The sequence below is a fragment of the Triturus cristatus genome, chromosome 5_1 (assembly GCF_964204655.1).
Source record: "Triturus cristatus chromosome 5_1, aTriCri1.1, whole genome shotgun sequence".
Lineage (NCBI taxonomy): Eukaryota > Metazoa > Chordata > Amphibia > Caudata > Salamandridae > Triturus > Triturus cristatus.
Genome location: NC_140587.1, coordinates 34,899,362 through 34,907,305, shown reverse-complemented (window position 1 = coordinate 34,907,305; position 7,944 = coordinate 34,899,362).

Here is a 7,944-nt window from a genome sequence, read left to right as displayed (position 1 = left end):
ATACTTTGAGGTAATAAATACTGTACCAATAAATATTGTACACCAACAAGTCCTGTGGACCTATAAATACAGTGCAGCAATAAATAGATAAGAACTTAATAAATACAGTATCCCCAATAAATAATTAAAAGTATACAGCAACACTCATGAATCAGATGACACTTCAATTCTTAAGGGCTGATTTGGCCCAGGCACAGCTTGTAGGGTTGTGGAAGGCTTGAGGGGGGGGCTACTCCCTGGCTGGGATAAGGCTGAGGCCTAAACTGAGGTAGATCAAAGGGGGGAATACCAATGCCCTGGCTTTCCTTCTCCACACAACCTCTCTAGGTTAGTCCCAGTTCACCCCAGGCACAGTCAGGTGGGTTTCAGCACCTCCCTAGCCCCTTAGAGTAGTCTCTCAGGTCTCCACAGGGCCTTAGGCGCCCTCTACTCCACTTACTGCCCTTTTCTGATGTTCCGACGCCGCTGGAGTCGTGTCGACGCCGTGAGGCGGTTCCGGTTCGGTCTCGGCGGCCTCGGCACAATGTCAGTTCTTTGACGACGCCGGTAGGCGGTTCCGGTCCGATGTCGGTGGCCTCGGTTCGATCTCGTCCCCCGATTCGACGGCGTCGGGCAATCTCCACTCGATGTCGACTTCGGGCGGCTCCGGTCCGATGGCGCACTCGGCTCCGATGACGTCGGCCGGCCTGGCCTCGATGTCGACTTCCGGCGACTCCGGGGTGCGATCCTCACCCCCGACCTCCGGTGCTCCTCCTCACAGGTTCCGGGCGACTCCGGAGTGCGATCCTCACTCCCGACCTCCGGTGCTCCTCTACCTTGGTCTCCGACGACTCCGGAGGGCGGACTTCACTCCTCCGATGACGCCGCTCGCTCGACCTCGGTACACTTCCTCCTCGACCTCTGGTATTCCTCACGACCTCCGTCGGCGCCCTCCTTACGACCTCAGGCGGCTCCGGGTACGACGTCTGCTACTTCAGTCAGCGCCGCTTCTCCACCTCGGGCTCCAGGTCTTCAGGCTACTCGACGCCGGACTCCAGGGAAACCAGGTCTCAGGTCAGAATCTTGCTGCTTTCTTGGTTCTAAGGCCTGTTCCTGCTGTCCAGGTCCTTAGGATGGTTTTCTTCTGTCTTCTTCCCACACAGGGCTATAGGCTGGGATCCATCAGTAGGGACAAGTATCAAGGGTGGGTTTATGGACCCCACTCCAGGCACAAGTTTCCACCCCTGCTGCTTCACTCCTTCCTCCTTTACTGTTGTGCTCCTCTCTCTTCACCAGTCAGGTGCCAACTGCCAGCTCCAACTGCCAACTGCCTCTCTTATCCTCCCAACATTCTAAACGGTTTCCAACTGTCACACAGTTCTGGAATCTCCTGGAAGGTTCTGGAAGGTGCTGGTAGGTTCCAGTGGATGCTGGTGATGTCATAGGAGGCCACCATTTTGTGCTTCAGGCCCTCAGACAGAAGTTTCAGGGGTAGCTAAAATGGCTCCCTGAATCTGTAGCAACACGAAAAAGTCTGGTGGTTCCCAAAAAGGAAAAATTCAAACAGGGTTTGAGGCAAAAGTGGGACAAAATAAATAATGATGAGGAGGGACCACCCAAAGGGCTGACAGGTCTAACAGGGTGTATGAAATGGAATCTGCAGTTGCTAAAGCTCGATGAATACGTTTTCAGGTCAAATTTGGAAGGATTTGGTCTAGCCTACATTGGGATTAATGTGGGAGGAAGGAAGGGGGGGATTCCCGTTGCTGGGACCCTTCTGTATGTCTCTCTGGACCTATTGGTATATATATTTGTATTTCTGTGCCTACAATCTCAATATCAATCTCAAATATTTCAGTTTCACGAATGCTGTGTCCTGCGCTTCTGCTTTGCGTGGTTGTTTCTTTTGTGCCGTATATGTTACTTAGATTTGTGCTGATATTTGTGACATAAATGTCAATAAAATATGATTAAAAAAAAATAAAAGACTATATGAGTGGCTACAGGAAGCTTTTGATATCCCATTACCACTAACATCTAAACAATAGAACAAAAGAAAACAGGCACCTTGGAGAAATACAGAGATAAAAAAGATAAAATAACAAATTAAAAAGCTGCAACATGCCTGGCTCAAAACTAACACCAATCAAGACAAACTTTGCCTACAGAAACTTAACAGATTATACAAGTCAGCTATCAAAAAAGCAAAGAAATGGTACGTACTATTCAGACTGAATTCAAAATGCTAAATGTGCAAATCAATAATTCTTTAAGAGTCGCACTGAATTTCGTAAACCAAATTGCCTAGAAGGAGCTAATCCCGTTACTCAGGATTTCACAGACAAACTGGTAAATCATTACACGACCAGAGAAGAACCATTGGACTCATATTTAAAACAAAAGAAAAGCACCAGCACTGACTCTTTTCCAAAACAACAATCCAAGAATACTCTAACCCAGCCTCTCCATTTCTTCCAATAAATTTCACACGATTAATTTATCAACCTGGTCAAAACAAGTAGGCCTGCTGGCAGCGCTTCTGACCAGTGTCACCACAAAACTTCAGGAGTATGCTTCTAACAACCTCTGATGAGACACCAGTAAGAAAAATCATCATCAATTCCTTAACTAAAGGAATATTTCCAGAAAACTGAAAAAGTCATACAGACGCCCAAAAATGAATCTGAACCTGCTGAACCCCGACAACCACAGACCGATTACAAATGGACCTTTCCTAGGCTAACTGATAGAAAGAGCAGCATATTCCCAGATGTCCTAGTCCATCCAGAAAGAGTTTAGGGAGCTGGCTCTGTTTATACTATACCAAAATAAGGTATGGTGTGTCCCCTGAAGTATAGCAGAGACTAAATTAGGTAAGTACCAACAGCTCTCTTTGTGGTAGTGTGGGTGACCAGTTAGGCATATCCAGAGGGTGTGTTAAGCATTTATTGTATTCACTCAATCAAGAGCTAATGCACACACTCAGAGACAGATTCCAGACCAATGAGGTAAGTATAAAAAAGATATACTTCTGTTTTATTTTAGAGCCAAGCAGAACTTTGCACAGGTGAGTAGAATATACCGTAAAATGCAAGACTGTTCAAGGAAATACAGTTCTACTACAAATTGCAGTTGTTACAGGTTTGTATCACATTTAAATGCAGTTTGTCTCATACAGTTAGTACTTTCAGATTACGTTTGAGTTACTTCAGGATAACCTTGAGTACGGAGGGGAGTATGCCTAAATACCACACCTTAAGATCTCTACATAAAAGGTAAGAATTACTTTTTTGACTTTGCAATAGGAATTCCTTTTCTTCATACAACACAGTTCAACACTTGGATATTTTTAGGCCCAATATCTCTTTACATGGGTTTCTATGAGGGAAACATATTAGTTGTTTTGGAGGTAAGTACACGACTTACAAGGGTGAGTTTTGGTGGTTAGGACCAAGGTCTAGATGGGCACTCAATTTGCACCACCAGCGGCACTGGGGCGGCTGGGTGTAGAGTGCAGGGGCCCAATGTTAGCTAATGGGCCTAAGGGGGCCTTGGGTTAGGGACTGCTGACGAGCAGGACATTCAGTTGTGGGAACTAAGCTCCAGGGGTTTAGATCGGCACTGCAGGATCCAATGTCCAGCACAGCTGCACCACCAGCGGCACTCGAGTAGCGGGTGCAGGATGCAAAACGGACATTGGGAACCCTGTGCTTTCCAATGGGGAATTTCGGTTTCTGAAACATGCTGCAGGCTCGGCAGGGAGAGTGTTTGAAGGCGTCCACTGGCTGGAGAGGTAAGTTGGGATCTTGGAGGATGCCTGGACACAGTTGGTTGGGCCACCCAAGGCCGTGGGGTGTCGGGTGCAGGGGTGAATTCTTGGGTCAGCTTTTCTTACTAGCTCAGGTCGCGGCCGGGGGACTCTTCAGGTTGAGGGTGCAGGCGTCACCTGGAGTCTTGTGGGAGGTTGAGGATCACCGTATTCCAGGACAGGATCACTTGGGGGACCTCCTTGGGGTGTCAGGACACTTGAATTCGGGTCATGGGCGTCGGGTGCAGAGTGGTACAACGGGATCCGGATTCTGGAGGTGAGTGTTTGATTGAGCAAATCCGGTGGTCATGGGAGACAAAGTCTGTGGGAAGGTCGCAGGGCATGTTTCCTGGGGGTTTCTGGCTGCTGGACTCACCAAGGTTCTTGCTGTTGGCAGGTCTTGGATGGGACAGGCCGGTAGGACTTGGGCAAAGGCAGTTGGTGTACTCTTCTCCATCCTGGGTCAGCACGGCTCTTTAGTCCTTCTTCTTTCTTCCTCAAATCTGAGGAGGCAAGGTAAAGGGTTGCTCCTAAATACTAGATTTAGGGACATTAAAGGGATGTGCAGGTCGGGACCACTAGTTCCCTTCCCTTGGCGGGTACACCCCTATCATGCCATCCTCCACTGGCAGGGGGTATGAGCCTCTTCCTAATTGGCTAAGTCCCATCCTCTTCAAGATTGAGGGGCCTGAGATGTGTGCTTCACCTCGCCTCCCCACCTGAGTGGTGGGGTTGGCATAGGTGGGTGCTCCTCTCTTCCTAGCTTGGATATCCTGCCAATTCTCCTGCCCAAAGTGGGAGCCAGAACTGGTGGGAGCCAGTTGCTGGGGGCAACAAAAGGTAGGGACAGTGTCCAAAGGCATCAGGCTATGAAGCTTCTCCTCTTTTAGATCCAGCCCATCTTGGGGGCGAGGCATGACACCTCTATCCAGGATGGCCTTTGTTTCTGTACCCAGAGAGTGGAGGCTCTCCACCCAGGGGTCCAGAAACTTGTCTGATGGTGGCAAAGGGTGGGTAGCTATTCAGGAACCTCACATTAGCTGGTAGATTTTCAGGAGGCATCGCTCAGATGCCCTTTGTGTGCGTTTTTCATTAAATCCCACATTGGCATCAGTGTGGGTTTAATGTGCTGAGAAGTTTTCTACCAAACTTTCCAATTTTTAGTAAAGCCATCATGGAGCTGTGGAGTTTGTAGTGACCAACTCACAGACCATATACTCTTTATAGCTTTACTACGGTTAAAATGTCTAAGTATAGACTTAGACACTCTAGGGGTACAGGTCTCATGCCTCTGTACCCTCACCTTAGGGCTAGTGCACCATGCCAGAAGGGTGACTTGCCTAGAGCTTAGACAGTGGATTGTAGACATTGCACACAGGCATGTCTGCCATGTCGACTCTTCACTTTTCTATTCACCAAAACATGCAGCCTGCAGTGGCAGTGTGTGTGGATTAAGTTACAGGGCCTCTTAGGGTCGTACAACAGGTTCTGCAGCCCTTAAAGACCTTCCCTGGTCACAGTGACCTTGGTACCTATGGTACCTTTCACAAGAAGCTCACCTGTGGCCAGGAATTGTGCCAAATGTGGATAAAAAGGTACAGCCCACAGGCCCTGGGAATCTGATTGGCATGGACACAGGGGGCATCAAGTCAGGTTGCATCAGATGTGGGGGGGTAACCATGGAAAAAGGGGCACTTTCCTACATGGAGGCACAGAATCTGCCCTCGTTGTCATCTGGGATGACCTTAATAACACAGTTGGCCACAACAGAGTTGCTGCACTACTCCTATTGGACCACTCAGCTGCAATTGACATGGTTGACCATGACACTCTGATACAAAGACTCTATGAAGCTAGCTTAGAAGGGACTGCTTTAGACTGGATCACATCCTACCTTCACAACAGAACTAATGTCATCCATACCCCCCTTTCTCTTCCAAACCGTACTCCACAAAAGCAGGAGTCCCTCAAGGCTCTATCATCTCACCCATGCTTTTCAACATCTACATGAAGTAATTACCGGCACTGATCAATCAATTTACCTCACATGATTCCTTCCTGGCAGACAATCACTATTGAGCCTAACTGGCCTGCTTTTAACCTTTATTTTCAATTTATTTTCTGTTTCCAGTAAGCGCACTAGGCACTGGGAGGTGCCTAGCTCCTGCATCACCTTTGCCTTTGATTTTGCCCTCCCTGTTTACTCTTTCAGTTCCATGTAAGCACACTAGGCGCTTTGAGGTGCCTGGCTCCCATGCATTAATGCGCATTCGATCGCTGTCTTTTAAAAAAATGTATCCCACCTTTCTAGTTGTGCTTTTTGCTGCCGCCCTGCAGCTCAGGCTTGTTTCCTTGCCTGCCTGCCTGCCGTGTCAGTCAGCTGCCGCCGATCTCTGGAGGCGCAGGCGGACCATAGCCACGCCCCTAGAGCCGGGCTACATATTCATGGCGTCTGCGCAGCCCCGCTGCTGACGCCTCTAAGGCACGCCAAAGGAAAGATTGTCAGCACCCGTCCGTGCCAGGACGGCGCCAGGACCCCTGCTCCGCACACCACCCAGTCCCTCGCTGGAAGGTTAGAGGTAGGTAGGCATGGCTACTATTTCCGAATCGACTTATTGAAGCTCAATTGTCCTGCAAGAGATGCGTGCTCTCACATTTTAAACCTATCACAGAAACCCAATGGCTGCAGTAGTTGCGATTTCCCCCTAGGTGTCCTCCATATTGTGGCGCCTATTGGTAGGACTAGTCAATCCGACATTGGGAAGAAGCAATGCTTACTACTCAGCTGTCGCTCGCTACCCAAACACACACTGGAAATAGCAGACTTTATCTCAGAATTCCAGCCTGACGCCCTCTTTCTAACTGATACATGGCTAACAGAAACCCCTGCCCCTGACATACTATATGCAGTTCCTCAACATTATGCCATACTTCGCCTGGACCACCCCACACTTAGGGGGGGGAGGGCTGGCGATAATTTTTAAGTGTACTCTGTGCTGCCAACTGAATCCAATTATTAGTGCTAATTCCGAAGCAGTCTTTTTTAGCCTTACTCTAAACAGTCGGCTTCCACTGACTGGGATCTTAATCTATCGACTGCCAGGTTCAGCTGCGACTTTTGTGAAAAGCTTAGCAGACACGAATCCAGACTATGCAGTTAGATATGTTCATTTCACAGTTTTAGGGGAACTCAACATTCATTTATATGATAAGGATTGCCCAACCACGAAAAATCCAATGGAAGATTTGAGCATGTTCCAACTTACTCAAGTGTTAATGCCCCTACACTTGCTCTGGGCCATATTTTAAATCCAATTTTTACCAATTCACACTCCTTAATAGTGGCCAAACCCATCCCGGTGGCGTGGTCAGATAACCACCTGATCCCGTTTGGAACTACAGAGCTTCCACAGGAAGGGGTACTGTCCCAAAAATGCACCTTGCGGAAATAGGCCTGTATTACCCTGATCTCTCTTACGATGGCTCTCAACTCCAATAGACCAATTCTCAAAGCCTGCCCATCTCTGGCTAATACACAGATCAAGGGGTGGATGAATCAAGCCATAGACACGTTAGCACCACTTAAGCCAACTACTAGCGGGTGGTCTAAAGCCTTTGCACCCCGGTTCACAGAGGCACTCCAAGAAACGAAGAGATCCAGTAAAAGGTTAGAGCGTGCATGGTGCAAAGAGTACAATGAGTATCGTAACACTATGTACCTTGCAGCCTTAAAGCAGTACCACAAGGATCTCAGGCTGGCCTGTGCAAACTACTATGCCTTACAAATTGAACACTCGAAAAATTCTACCAGAGAGCTTTTTCAGGTAATAAAGTCCCTCAACTCCTTGAAACGCACCACAGCGACAATTCCTCCATCTACTGAGCGCTGTGATCAAAGTGCATTATCCTTTTTGAACAAAGTGAATAACATCTACACCTCTTTCCCTGAGAGTGCCAGCACTGTTAAAATGTCTCTCCCCACTTGCACTCTGCCAGAGACCCCAGGTAAGCTCCTTAACCTGCAATCTATTTTAGAGACTGACACGCACAGTCTAAGGCTCAGAGTTAAATCCGGATCCCCTCTAGACCCTGCCTCTCCAGCTATTTTGGAAAAGGGCAGTGCTGCTATTGTCCCAGTTCTTACTGAGCTACTTAAC